The sequence below is a fragment of the Carassius gibelio genome, chromosome B19 (assembly GCF_023724105.1).
Source record: "Carassius gibelio isolate Cgi1373 ecotype wild population from Czech Republic chromosome B19, carGib1.2-hapl.c, whole genome shotgun sequence".
NCBI classification, from domain to species: Eukaryota; Metazoa; Chordata; class Actinopteri; order Cypriniformes; family Cyprinidae; genus Carassius; species Carassius gibelio.
This window is the reverse complement of record NC_068414.1, coordinates 32,706,751-32,721,966: the sequence shown is the minus strand read 5'-3', so window position 1 is coordinate 32,721,966 and position 15,216 is coordinate 32,706,751. Positions and strand designations below refer to the sequence as shown.

The window sequence follows — 15,216 nt, the reverse complement described above, 5'->3', positions numbered from 1 at the left end:
AGAAATGGATAAGTTAAGACTTGACCATTGTACAAAAAATGCTGACTGGGTCATGAGGTCAGAAAAGAAGAAGAAAAAAACAGGTCAAGAAGAACTGACAAAAAGAATTGCAAAATAATTAGGAATTAATGTGAAGATTAATTTTTAGTCAATTCTGCAAGACAGACTTTCAGGAAAGGAGGTGGAATAAAAATGAGCTCCTAAATCTTAATCCCGGATTCTGGAAGATATATTCCTCAAACCATCGGACAAGAGGAGGTGCTGCTGGTCCTTCACGAGTCACTCTAATCTGTTCATAAAGCCTATATATAAAGTCTTAATATATAGTATTTCACAATACTTCATGGTATTCTAATTCAATAATTTTTTGGAATCTTAGATCTCTCAGAACCTGGCACATTGTAATTCTGAGACTCCAGGAAAGTGTCAGTTCTGTAAAATGTTGGCGCTGGAGACTAAATGCTCCCTGATAGTTTCACACCTAATTCATTTAACACACACACACACACACACACATTACCCACAGTGACAGAGGGACAGAGTGACATCAGATGTATGATAGTTTTTTTAATTTTCTATCATCCATATAGTGTTGTATAGTCATGAAACTATGCATATTTCCTCAGAATGACTTGTCTTCTATGTGTACATTTTTTTGAAGTGTTTATAAGCTGCACTTTAAAAAAATAAAATACATTCACTGGTTACTTTTTTACTGTTATTTAAAAAAAAAATCACCACGACAAAACCATTCAAGCTATCCAAAATTCATTCGCACCTCTTCTGTAAGATAAATTCTTTAAACAGTGGTAAAAGAGGATGTGGTGCTGATCCTTCAAGAGTCTCTGAAAACGTATCTGTCCATAAAGCCTATAAAGAATTATTCTTAATATACGGTTCACAATACTTCAGCTTGTTTTTCTAATTAAGTGAGGGTCATTTTATCAGTAAAATACATAAAATTCATATTATTTTTCTTTGAAAGATTTCTATAAATGATTTAAATCATACTTGTTTCTACAATAATTATTTAAAAGTAATCCTATAGCTCCATCTGGTGGCCGTTATTGGTACTAAGAATTGCCAGCTTGATTTATAAGTTATGATAGTTTTAATTTTATGCTGGCTCTTGAAAATGATAAAGCTATGAAACTTACTGTGCTTCCTTCAAATGATGACTTCTACGTATATAAAAAATTATGAATAGTTGGAATTAAACATTTTAAAGATATAGTAAAATAACTATTGTATTTTTTTATGTTACTTTAATAAATCGCTATGGCCACACCATTTAAGGTATCCTAAACCCATTCGAAATTTAACATCTTCAGTATATGGCTTCATGTTAAAACAGTTTGGTGTGAACTACTTGTGTCTTCTTGGAGGAGAATTAATTCATTTACAGGCTGAGTTTATCATAAATCCACAATAACATTTCTGAGTTCTGTATCAATCTGTGTTGTTGTTTGTTTATTTTTATTTTATTTATTTTTCATAGGGAGATAACTGACCCTTTACTCTCCTTTTTAATAAATGTGCTTATAAACCAAGAACAAGCTATTTATAGCTGTATTTATAAACTGCTTACTACTGACTATTAATATTGGGACAAGGCTTTATAAAGAATGAACTGACTATTTACTAATGAGTGCAGTTATTATAAAGTGTTATCAATGCATTTGCTAATATTAACAAATTAGACATTATTTTACAGTGTTATCAAATCCCTTAAATGATTTGTAAATGTTTTGTAATGATTTTATTGACCTACAAGCATTTGTGAAAGTTCTGCTTGCATTACAGCTTAGTCTTGATCTGTGAGCTGAACAGATTTACTGTTACATCCATGAGATTATGTAAATTCAAATAAATATCATGTCACAGGATGTCAGAGGTCAGTATCAAATTAATTTGAAATTATTATTTGCAGCACAAATAAGGTTTGTTAGGATTTTTAAAAATCCCTAAAACTGTCAAAAAAGGATAAGGCCTAAGATTTCTATGTGAGTGGCTAAATTTATTTGTTTTTATAACTATACTGCATAAACTATAAAATTATACAAAATGTATAAAAAAGTACAACAGTTATTCTTTTCCAATGTTTTTTATTTATTTAAACTTTTTTTTTTTTTTTTTTTTTTTTGATTTACATTTAAAAAAAATAGCCTACTGCATTCATTCTAAACAGCTTGAATAAAACCTGTTAATATTTATTATAGACCACTGTAAATGTGTATAATCTAACAAACAAGTTTATTATGAAAATAAAAGTGTACACCAGATAAATTGGACGATAAAGAAATTGCTAACAATAGCATAATAGAGCATGTTTTAGGTTTTTAGGCGTTTAGATGCAGAAATGGACAAATCAAATGTAAAATAAAATGTAATTGATTTAATTAAATATAGATTAAGTCTTGTTAGAGCAAAATAATAAATAAATACGTACACATATTAAAAAAGCAGCCAAGATGAATGAGTTTAATTTTTTATATAGATTAAAATTGAAGACAGAAGCAGCTGGTATATGCGGTCACTTAATATTCAAATCCAGTAGATCCACTTCAGATTTATTTCTTAACAGTTTATGTCCACGTGGCTGTTTTCGTTTATATTCGCCAAGCTATTATGTATTTTGAAATAATCTTGTCCTTGATGTGTTCGTTCGTACGACGAAAGGCAGAATCCTGCAGCTCGAGAGATATTCTGCCAGTCGCGTTTTCAAGTAGTCTTGCACACTTAAACGGGTCACAAACACCTGCATTTAGCTCTTGTGTTATAATGGGTGTATTGTGTGCATTTATGGCAATATTTTATTTGAAAAAGCTCTTAAACAAGAATAAATTCGTTTGTTTTGAACTTGTGACACTGTAAGCGCTGATCGGAGGCGGTGATTTCAGATAGGCAGCCGCGAATATTTCATTTTCACACAAACAGTTCAAAAACATCTGAATTTAGCTCTTGGTGTGTTCTAATTGGTGAATTGTGTGATATCGCTTTAATATTTTATTTGTTAAAGCTATAAAACAAAAATAAACTCGTTTTTCTGAGCTCGTCATTCCACACGCTCATGCTCAGAGCGGTGATTCATCTCTCGTGTTTCTCACGTATCACTGACCACACATCAATTATTAATGCGCCCTGACCCGGTAATAATCATATATGTTGGTTTAGCTTGTCAGTGTGAATTAAATCCAAGTATTATTTTGTATTTTAACCGATTTAAAAATGAAACTAAAAGAGAGTCTCCTCCCTTTCAGTCGAATTTCCCTTTAAGGAATTGAACCTGTAGGGGCGCATTTTCTCTCAGACAATGTAAGTCTCAGCACATAATACTCAAACAGAGGGACAGAGTGAGATGAGATGTCTGACAGTTTTTTAATTTTCTGTTATCCATACAGTGTTGTAAAGTCGTGAAACTATCCATATTTACTCAGAATGACTTTTTTTTTGTATGAAAAAAGGTTTTGAAGTGTTTGGAATTTAAAAATGCAGGACAATTAATAATTCCATTTTTACTGTCATTTAGAAAAATCACCACGACAAAACCGTTCAAGCTATCCAAAATCCTTTGGCAATTTAAGTTGTTTAAAATGTTTTGGCATCATGTAGACAAAGTTTGGTGTGTATAGTGTTACTCTCCTCTGAGCAGTATGCATTAATTCACAGCTAAATGTAAAAAAAAATCCACATTCAAATCAAAATAGCTGACTTCCTGTTGATCGTAGCTGATGACTGTGAATTAGAAAGTTGTCCGTCTTGATAAGAACAATTTTTGTACCGAGTTTGGTGTCTGTAGCTAAAACTAACCCCCCCACTTTTGACAAAAGGTGGCGCTATAGAGTGTCTCTTCCATGCCCTCTTATGAACTTTTGCCAGTGTCTAGTTATCATAAATACTGATATGTGTTCTGAATTTCATGAAATTCTAAGTATGTTATATGCCTTAAAATCACCTGAGAAGTATTCAAGTTTGACATGTTGCCACGGCAACAATATTTTTAGATATCAATATCCCCCTAGCAGATTAATATAGGCTGTGTTTTAACATTATTCTGATGAAGTTTGAAGCAAATCGAGTAAAAATAAGATGCTGAATACAAAGCATTTTGAAAATGACACACTTCCTGCTGCCAGTTGGTGGCGCTATAACTTTGACTCCTAATAGTCACATATATGCGATCGACATCATACAATGAATAATCTGATGAAGTTTGATTAAAATCAGGAAATGTATGTGGATGGTATTAGACACTTCCTCTTTCTCATTTCTCGCCATAATTTCAACGCCTCGCCACGAGCAAACCGTTTGAGATATCAAAAATCCCCTGGCAATTTTTCATCCCCATTGTCTTGAGATCATGTTGACCGAGTTTGGCGGCAATCGAGTAAAAAACCTATGACAAGTATTTCAAATTCCAGAGCATATGCTTTTTACATAACTCTAAATAGCTGACTTCCTGTTGGGCGGAGCCTATAACATGCAATACGCAAGTTGTTCGGCACGATGAGATCTAAATGTGTACTGAGTTTCATATTAATACGTGCAAGTATGTGTGAGCTATACATCAACATTTATGACTGTGTTCCAGGGGGCGCTGTAGAGCCCCTGTGCCACGCCCAGGTCCCAGCCTCTGCAGGCTCCTTAAGGCCACAGATTCCAAAGTGTGCGCAAACTTTCAAGAGTTTTTGAGTATGTTAAGGACCCCAAAAGCCCCCACAACTTTGACGACAAATATGAATAATAAACCCCAAATAGCCAACTTCCTGTTGGGCGGAGCCTATGATATGCAATTCGAAAGTTGTTTGTATTGATGAGTTCTATATGTGTACCGAGTTTTGTGCGTCTACGTGCAAGTATGTATGATATATGGCCCTCAGCATTCCAGGGGGCGCTGTAGAGCCCCTGTGCCACGCCCGTGTATCAGTCTCTGCCCGGCCCTAATGGCCGCAGGTTCCAATGTGTGTGCCAATTTTCAAGACTTTTTAAGCATGTTAAGGGCCCCAAAAGCCCCCGAAACCTTGAAGAAAAATAATAATAATAAATAATAATAATAATAATAATAACAAATAATCCTAAGGAAAACAATAGGGCTCTCGCCCTCCAGGCTTGAGCCCTAATAATAATAATAATAATAATAATAATAATAATAATAAAAAATAATCCTAAGGAAAACAATAGGCCTCTCGCCCTTTGGGCTTGAGCCCTAATAATAATAAAAAAATATAGCTGCAAGCAGCGATGGCGGGCTCAAGCCACCAATGCCATCGCCACCCCGGTGGCATCAGGTAAACTGTGCCCAGCGGGCACATGCATTCACAATATCCCTCTGGCAGTGAGGTTTTAAAGGATATGGCAGTTAAAGGGTTAATCCGAATCATCTAGACTTTAAAATCACATTCACAGAACAATATATATATAATATATATATATATATTTAGTAACACTTTACAATAAGATTTCATTTATAAACATTATGTTAACATGTACAATATTTATATAGCATTCATTCATGTCAGTTAATATTCCAAACTTAAACATTAAAACATTGTTTTGTGATTTTTTTCCAAGCACATTTTACCAATTCCAAACCATATCAATCTTAATAACTACCATTATTTTTTATTTAATCATTTATGAGTGTTATACAATAGTCCAGGAAAGCTGGAAGAGAAAAACTCCTTATATTCATGTGCAGAATTATTAGGCATGTTTTCTTTTACAGATGAAATGCACTAAAAAAGAGTTTTAACTCAAACTGTTTTAACTCAAAGTCGAAAATTATGAAATACCCATGAGAAATATCAAACACAAATGCAATACAGAAATGGATAAGTTAAGACTTGACCATTGTACAAAAATGCTGACTGGGTCATGAGGTCAGAAAAGAAGAAGAAAAAAAAAACAGGTCAAGAAGAACTGACAAAAAGAATTGCAAAATAATTAGGAATTAATGTGAAGATTAATTTTTAGTCAATTCTGCAAGACAGACTTTTCAGGAAAGGAGGTGGAATAAAAATGAGCTCCTAAATCTTAATCCCGGATTCTGGAAGATATATTCCTCAAACCATCGGACAAGAGGAGGTGGTGCTGGTCCTTCACGAGTCACTCTAATCTGTTCATAAAGCCTATATATAAAGTCTTAATATATAGTATTTCACAATACTTCATGGTATTCTAATTAAATCATTTTTTGGAATCTTAGATCTCTCAGAACCTGACACATTGTAATTCTGAGACTCCAGGAAAGTGGCAGTTCTGTAAAATGTTGGCGCTGGAGACTAAATGCTCCCTGATAGTTTCACACCTAATTCACACACACACACACACGCACACGCACACACACACACACACACACACACACATTACCCACAGTGACAGAGGGACAGAGTGACATCAGATGTATGATAGTTTTTTAATTTTCTATCATCCATATAGTGTTGTATAGTCATGAAACTATGCATATTTCCTCAGAATGACTTGTCTTCTATGTGTATATTTTTTGAAGTGTTTAGAAGCTGCACTTAAAAAAAATAAAAGACATTTACTGGTTACTTTTTTACTGTTATTTCAAAAAATCACCATGACAAAACCATTCAAGCTATTCAAAATTCATCCGCACCTGTACTGTAAGATACATTATTTAAACAGTGGTAAAAGAGGATGTGGTGCTGATCCTTCAAGAGTCACTCAAAACGTATCTGTCCATAAAGCCTATAAAGAATTATTCTTAATATACAGTTCACAATACTTCAGCTTGTTATTCTAATTATGTGAGGGTTATTTTATCAGTAAAATACATAAAATACATATTATTTTTCTTTGAAAGATTTCTATAAATGAATTAAATCATACTTGTTTCTACAATAATTATTTAAAAGTAATCCTATAGCACCATCTGGTGGCCATTATTGGTATTCAGAATTGCAAGCTTGATTTATATGTTATGATAGTTTTAATTTTATGCTGGCTCTTGAAAATGATAAAGCTATGAAACTTACTGTGCTTCCTTCAAATGATGACTTCTACGTATATAAAAAATTATGAAGAGTTGGAATTAAAAATTTTAAAGATATAGTAAAATAACTATTGTATTTTTTTATGTTACTTTAATAAATCGCTATGGCCACACCATTTAAGGTATCCTAAACCAATTTGCAATTTAACATCTTCAGTATATGGCTTCATGTTAAAACAGTTTGGTGTGAACTACTTGTGTCTTCTTGGAGGAGAATGAATTCATTTACAGGCTGAGTTTATCATAAATCCACAATAACATTTCTGAGTTCTGTATCAATCTGTGTTGTTGTTTGTTTATTTTAATTTTTTTATTTTTCATAGGAAGATAACTGACCCTTTACTCTCCTTTTTAATAAATGTGCTTATAAAACCAAGAACAAGCTATTTATAGCTGTATTTATAAACTGCTTACTAATGACTATTAATATTGGGACAAGGCTTTATAAAGCATGAACTGACTATTTACTAATGAGTGCAGTTATTATAAAGTGTTATCAATGCATTTACTAATGTTAACAAATTAGATATTATTTTACAGTGTTATCAAATCCCTTAAATGATTTGTAAGTGTTTTGTAATGATTTTATTGACCTACAAGCATTTGTGAAAGTTCTGCTTGCATTACAGCTTAGTCTTGATCTGTGAGCTGAACAGATTTACTGTTACATCCATGAGATTATGTAAATTCAAATAAATATCATGTCACAGGATGTCAGAGGTCAGTATCAAATGAGTTTGAAATTATTATCTGCAGCACAAATAAGGTATTTTAGGATTTTTTTAAAAAACCTAAAACTGTCAGAAAAGGATAAGGCCTAAGATTTCTATGTGAGTGGCTAAATTTATTTGTTTTTATAACTATAATGCATAAACTATGAAATTATACAAAATGTATAAAAAAGTACAACAGTTATTGTTTTCCAATGTTTTTTATTTATTTAATTTATTTTTTGGGATTTACATAAAAACAAATTAGCCTACTGCAATCATTCTAAACAGCTTGAATAAAACCTGTTAATATTTATTATAGACCACTGTAACTGTGTATAATCTAACAAACAAGTTTATTATGAAAATAAAAGTGTGTACACCAGATAAATTGGACGATAAAGAAATTGCTAACAATAGTATAATAGAGCATGTTTTAGGTTTTTAGGCGTTTAGATGCAGAAATGGACAAATCAAATGTAAAATCAAATGTAATTGATTTAATTAAATATAGATTAATTCTTGTTAGAGCAAAATAATAAATAAATACGTACACACATTAAAAAAGCCGCCAAGATGAATGAGTTTCCTTTTTTATATGTAGATTAAAATTGAAGACAGAAGCAGGTATATGCGGTCACTTAATATTCAAATCCAGTAGATCCACTTCAGATTTATTTCTCAACAGTTTATGTCTACGAGGCTGTTTTCGTTTATATTCGCCAAGCTATTATGTATTTTGAAATAATCTTGTCCGTGATGTGTTCGTTCTTACGACGAAAGGCAGAATCCTGCAGCTCGAGAGATGTGTTATTCTGCCAGTCGCGCTTTCAAATAGTATTGCACACTTAAACGGGTCACAAACACCTGCATTTAGCTCGTGTTGTGTTATAATGGGTGTATTGTGTGCATTTATGACAATATTTTATTTGAAAAAGCTCTTAAACAAGAATAAATTCGTTTGTTTTGAACTTGTGACACTGTGCGCGCTGATCGGAGGCGTGATTTCAGATAGGCAGCCGCGAATATTTCATTTTCACACAAACAGTTCAAAAACATCTGCATTTAGCTCCTGGTGTGTTCTAATTGGTGAATTGTGTAATATCGCTTTAATATTTTAATTTTAAAAGCTATAAAACAAGAATAAACTCGTTTTTTTCTGAGCTCATCATTCCACACGCTCCTGCTCAGAGCATGATTCATCTCTCGTGTTTCTCACGTATCACTGACCACACATCAATTATTAATGAGCCCTGACCTGGTAATAATCATATATGTTGGTTTAGCTTGTCAGTGTGAATTAAATCTAAGTATTTATTTGTATTTTAACCGATTTAAAAATGAAACTAAAAGAGAGTCTCCTCCCTTTCAGTCGAATTTCCCTTTCAGGAATTGCACCTGTAGGGGCGCATTTTCTCTCAGACAATGTAAGTCTCAGCACATAATACTCAAACAGATGGACAGAGTGAGATGAGATGTCTGACAGTTTTTTAATTTTCTGTTATCCATACAGTGTTGTAAAGTCGTGAAACTATCCATATTTACTCAGAATGACTTTTTTTCTGTATGAAAAAAGGTTTTGAAGTGTTTGGAATTTAAAAATGCAGGACAATTAATAATTCCATTTTTACTGTCATTTAAAAAAATCACCACGACAAAACCGTTCAAGCTATCCAAAATCCTTTGGCAATTTAAGTTGTTTAAAATGTTTTGGCATCATGTAGACAAAGTTTGGTGTGTATAGTGTTACTCTCCTCTGAGCAGTATGCATTAATTCACAGCTAAATGTAAAAAAAAATCCACATTCAAATCAAAATAGCTGACTTCCTGTTGATCGTAGCTGATGACGGTGAATTAGAAAGTTGTCCGTCTTGATAAGAACAATTTTTGTACCGAGTTTGGTGTCTGTAGCTAAAACTAACCCCCCCACTTTTGACAAAAGGTGGCGCTATAGAGTGCCTCTTCCACGCCCTCTTATGAACTTTTGCCAGTGTCTAGTTATCATAAATACTGATATGTGTTCTGAATTTCATGAAATTCTAAGAATGTTATATGCCTTAAAATCACCTGAGAAGTATTCAAGTTTGACATGTTGCCACGGCAACGATATTTTTAGATATCAATATCCCCCTAGCAGATTAATATAGGCTGTGTTTTAACATTATTCTGATGAAGTTTGAAGCAAATCGAGTAAAAATAAGATGCTGAATACAAAGCATTTTGAAAATGACACACTTCCTGCTGCCAGTTGGTGGCGCTATAACTTTGACTCCTAATAGTCACATATATGCGATCGACATCCTACAAAGAATAATCTGATGAAGTTTGATTAAAATCAGGAAATGTATGTGGATGGTATTAGACACTTCCTGTTTCTCATTTCTCGCCATAATTTCAACGCTTCGCCACGAGCAAACCGTTTGAGATATCAAAAATCCCCTGGCAATTTTTCATCCCCAGTGTCTTGAGATCATGTTGACCGAGTTTGGCGGCAATCGAGTAAAAAACCTATGACAAGTATTTCAAATTCCAGAGCATGCGCTTTTTACATAACTCTAAATAGCTGACTTCCTGTTGGGCGGAGCCTATGACATGCAATACGCAAGTTGTTCGGCACGATGAGATCTATATGTGTACTGAGTTTCATATTAATACGTGCAAGTATGTGTGAGCTATACATCAACATTTATGACTGTGTTCCAGGGGGTGCTGTAGAGCCCCTGTGCCACGCCCGTGTCCCAGCCTCTGCAGGCTCCTAAAGGCCACAGATTCCAAATTGTGCGCAAACTTTCAAGAGTTTTTGAGTATGTTAAGGACCCCAAAAGCCCCCACAACTTTGACGACAAATATGAATAATAAACCCCAAATAGCCAACTTCCTGTTGGGCGGAGCCTATGATATGCAATACGAAAGTTGTTTGTATTGATGAGTTCTATATGTGTACCGAGTTTCGTACGTCTACGTGCAAGTATGTATGATATATGGCCCTCCATATTCCAGGGGGCGCTGTAGAGCCCCTGTGCCACGCCCGTGTATCAGTCTCTGCCCGGCCCTAATGGCCGCAGGTTCCAATGTGTGTGCCAATTTTCAAGACTTTTTAAGCATGTTAAGGGCCCCAAAAGCCCCCGAAACCTTGAAGAAAAATAATAATAATAAATAATAATAATAAATATAGCTGCAAGCAGCGATGGCGGGCTCAAGCCACCAATGCCATCGCCACCCCGGTGGCATCAGGTAAACTGTGCCCAGCGGGCACATGCATTCACAATATCCCTCTGGCAGTGAGGTTTTAAAGGATATGGCAGTTAAAGGGTTAATCCGAATCATCTAGACTTTAAAATCACATTCACAGAACAATATATATATATATATATATATATATATATATATATATATATATATATATATATATATATATAACTTTAGTAACACTTTACAATAAGATTTCATTTATAAACATTATGTTAACATGAACAATATTTATATAGCATTCATTCATGTCAGTTAATATTCCAAACTTAAACATTAAAACATTGTTTTATTGTGATTTTTTTCCAAGCACATTTTACCAATTCCAAACCATATCAATCTTAATAACTACCATTATTTTTTATTTAATCATTTATGAGTGCTATACAATAGTCCAGGAAAGCTGGAAGAGAAAAACTCCTTATATTCATGTGTGCAGAATTATTAGGCATGTTTTCTTTTACAGATGAAATGCGCTAAAAAAGAGTTTTAACTCAAACTGTTTTAACTCAAAGTCGAAAATTATGAAATACCCATGAGAAATATCAAACACAAATGCAATACAGAAATGGATAAGTTAGGACTTGACCATTGTACAAAAATGCTGACTAGGTCAGAAAAGAAGAAGAAGAAAAAACAGGTCAAGAAGAACTGACAAAAATAATTGCAAAATAATTAGGAATTAATGTGAAGATTAATTTTTAGTCAATTCTGCAAGACAGACTTTCAGGAAAGGAGGTGGAATAAAAATGAGCTCCTGAATCTTAATCCCGGATTCTGGAAGATATCTTCCTCAAACCATCGGACAAGAGGAGGTGGTGCTGGTCCTTCACGAGTCACTCTAATCTGTTCATAAAGCCTATATATAAAGTCTTTATATATAGTATTTCACAATACTTCATGGTATTCTAATTAAATCATTTTTTGGAATCTTAGATCTCTCAGAACCTGACACATTGTAATTCTGAGACTCCAGGAAAGTGGCAGTTCTGTAAAATGTTGGCGATGGAGACTAAATGCTCCCTGATAGTTTCACACCTAATTCACTTAACACACACACACACACACACACACACACACACACACACACATTACCCACAGTGACAGAGGGACAGAGTGACATCAGATGTATGATAGTTTTTTAATTTTCTATCATCCATATAGTGTTGTATAGTCATGAAACTATGAATATTTCCTCAGAATGACTTGTCTTCTATGTGTACATTTTTTTGAAGTGTTTAGAAGCTGCACTTAAAAAAAATAAATGACATTTACTGGTTACATTTTTACTGTATTTTAAAAAATCACCACGACAAAACCATTCAAGCTATTCAAAATTCATCCGCACCTGTACTGTAAGATACATTCTTTAAACAGTGGTAAAAGAGGATGTGGTGCTAAACCTTCAAGAGTCACTCAAAACGTATCTGTCCATAAAGCCTATAAAGAATTATTCTTAATATACAGTTCACAATAATTCAGCTTGTTATTCTAATAAAGTGAGGGTCATTTTATCAGTAAAATACATAAAATTCATATTATTTTTCTTTGAAAGATTTCTATAAATGATTTAAATCATACTTGTTTCTACAATAATTATTTAAAAGTAATCCTATAGCTCCATCTGGTGGCCATTATTGGTACTAAGAATTGCCAGCTTGATTTATAAGTTATGATAGTTTTAATTTTATGCTGGCTCTTGAAAATGATAAAGCTATGAAACTTACTGTGCTTCCTTCAAATGATGACTTCTACGTATATAAAAAATTATGAATAGTTGGAATTAAACATTTTAAAGATATAGTAAAATAACTATTGTATTTTTTTATGTTACTTTAATAAATCGCTATGGCCACACCATTTAAGGTATCCTAAACCCATTCGAAATTTAACATCTTCAGTATATGGCTTCATGTTAAAACAGTTTGGTGTGAACTACTTGTGTCTTCTTGGAGGAGAATTAATTCATTTACAGGCTGAGTTTATCATAAATCCACAATAACATTTCTGAGTTCTGTATCAATCTGTGTTGTTGTTTGTTTATTTTTATTTTATTTATTTTTCATAGGAAGATAACTGACCCTTTACTCTCCTTTTTAATAAATGTGCTTATAAACCAAGAACAAGCTATTTATAGCTGTATTTATAAACTGCTTACTACTGACTATTAATATTGGGACAAGGCTTTATAAAGCATGAACTGACTATTTACTAATGAGTGCAGTTATTATAAAGTGTTATCAATGCATTTGCTAATGTTAACAAATTAGACATTATTTTACAGTGTTATCAAATCCCTTAAATGATTTGTAAATGTTTTGTAATGATTTTATTGACCTACAAGCATTTGTGAAAGTTCTGCTTGTATTACAGCTTAGTCTTGATCTGTGAGCTGAACAGTTTTACTGTTACATCCATGAGATTATGTAAATTCAAATAAATATCATGTCACAAGATGTCAGAGGTCAGTATCAAATTAATTTGAAATTATTATTTGCAGCACAAATAAGGTTTTTTAGGATTTTAAAAAATCCCTAAAACTGTCAAAAAAGGATAAGGCCTAAGATTTCTATGTGAGTGGCTAAATTTATTTGTTTTTATAACTATAATGCATAAACTATAAAATTATACAAAATGTATAAAAAAGTACAACAGTTATTCTTTTCCAATGTTTTAAAATTTTTTTTTTTTTTTTGGATTTACATTTAAAAAAATTAGCCTACTGCATTCATTCTAAACAGCTTGAATAAAACCTGTTAATATTTATTATAGACCACTGTAACTGTGTATAATCTAACAAACAAGTTTATTATGAAAATAAAAGTGTACACCAGATAAATTGGACGATAAAGAAATTGCTAACAATAGTATAATAGAGCATGTTTTAGGTTTTTAGGCGTTTAGATGCAGAAATGGACAAATCAAATGTAAAATAAAATGTAATTGATTTAATTAAATATAGATTAAGTCTTGTTAGAGCAAAATAATAAATAAATACGTACACACATTAAAAAAAGCAGCCAAGATGAATGAGTTTAATTTTTTATATAGATTAAAATTGAAGACAGAAGCAGCTGGTATATGCGGTCACTTAATATTAAAATCCAGTAGATCCACTTCAGATTTATTTCTCAACAGCTTATGTCCACGTGGCTGTTTTCGTTTATATTCGCCAAGCTATTATGTATTTTGAAATAATCTTGTCCTTGATGTGTTCGTTCGTACGACGAAAGGCAGAATCCTGCAGCTCGAGAGATATTCTGCCAGTCGCGTTTTCAAATAGTCTTGCACACTTAAACGGGTCACAAACACCTGCATTTAGCTCTTGTGTTATAATGGGTGTATTGTGTGCATTTATGGCAATATTTTATTTGAAAAAGCTCTTACACAAGAATAAATTCGTTTGTTTTGAACTTGTGACACTGTACGCGCTGATCGGAGGCGGTGATTTCAGATAGGCAGCCGCGAATATTTCATTTTCACACAAACAGTTCAAAAACATCTGAATTTAGCTCTTGGTGTGTTTTAATTGGTGAATTGTGTGATATCGCTTTAATATTTTATTTGTTAAAGCTATAAAACAAGAATAAACTCGTTTTTTCTGAGCTTGTCATTCCACACGCTCATGCTCAGAGCGGTGATTCATCTCTCGTGTTTCTCACGTATCACTGACCACACATCAATTATTAATGAGCCCTGACCCGGTAATAATCATATATGTTGGTTTAGCTTGTCAGTGTGAATTAAATCTAAGTATTTATTTGTATTTTAACCGATTTAAAAATGAAACTAAAAGAGAGTCTCCTCCCTTTCAGTCGAATTTCCCTTTCAGGAATTGAACCTGTAGGGGCGCATTTTCTCTCAGACAATGTAAGTCTCAGCACATAATACTCAAACAGAGGGACAGAGTGAGATGAGATGTCTGACAGTTTTTTAATATTCTGTTATCCATACAGTGTTGTAAAGTCGTGAAACTATCCATATTTACTCAGAATGACTTTTTTTTTGTATGAAAAAAGGTTTTGAAGTGTTTGGAATTTAAAAATGCAGGACAATTAATAATTCCATGTTTACTGTCATTTAAAAAAATCACCACGACAAAACCGTTCAAGCTATCCAAAATCCTTTGGCAATTTAAGTTGTTTAAAATGTTTTGGCATCATGTAGACAAAGTTTGGTGTGTATAGTGTTACTCTCCTCTGAGCAGTATGCATTAATTCACAGCTAAATGTAAAAAAA

The 15,216-nt window shown here is 33.0% G+C and overlaps 1 long non-coding RNA gene across 1 annotated transcript in view; it reads left to right on the top strand.

Annotated features, from left to right (window-relative positions):
- The first annotated feature begins 3,265 nt into the window (after positions 1–3,265).
- Positions 3,266–15,216, top strand: part of LOC127979727 (uncharacterized) — an 18,773-nt gene continuing 6,822 nt past the window's right edge. Inside the window, exons 1-2 of the long non-coding RNA XR_008158848.1 lie at positions 3,266–3,464; positions 9,305–11,014. This is a non-coding gene — a long non-coding RNA (uncharacterized LOC127979727). The remainder of the gene's footprint in view (positions 3,465–9,304; positions 11,015–15,216) is intronic.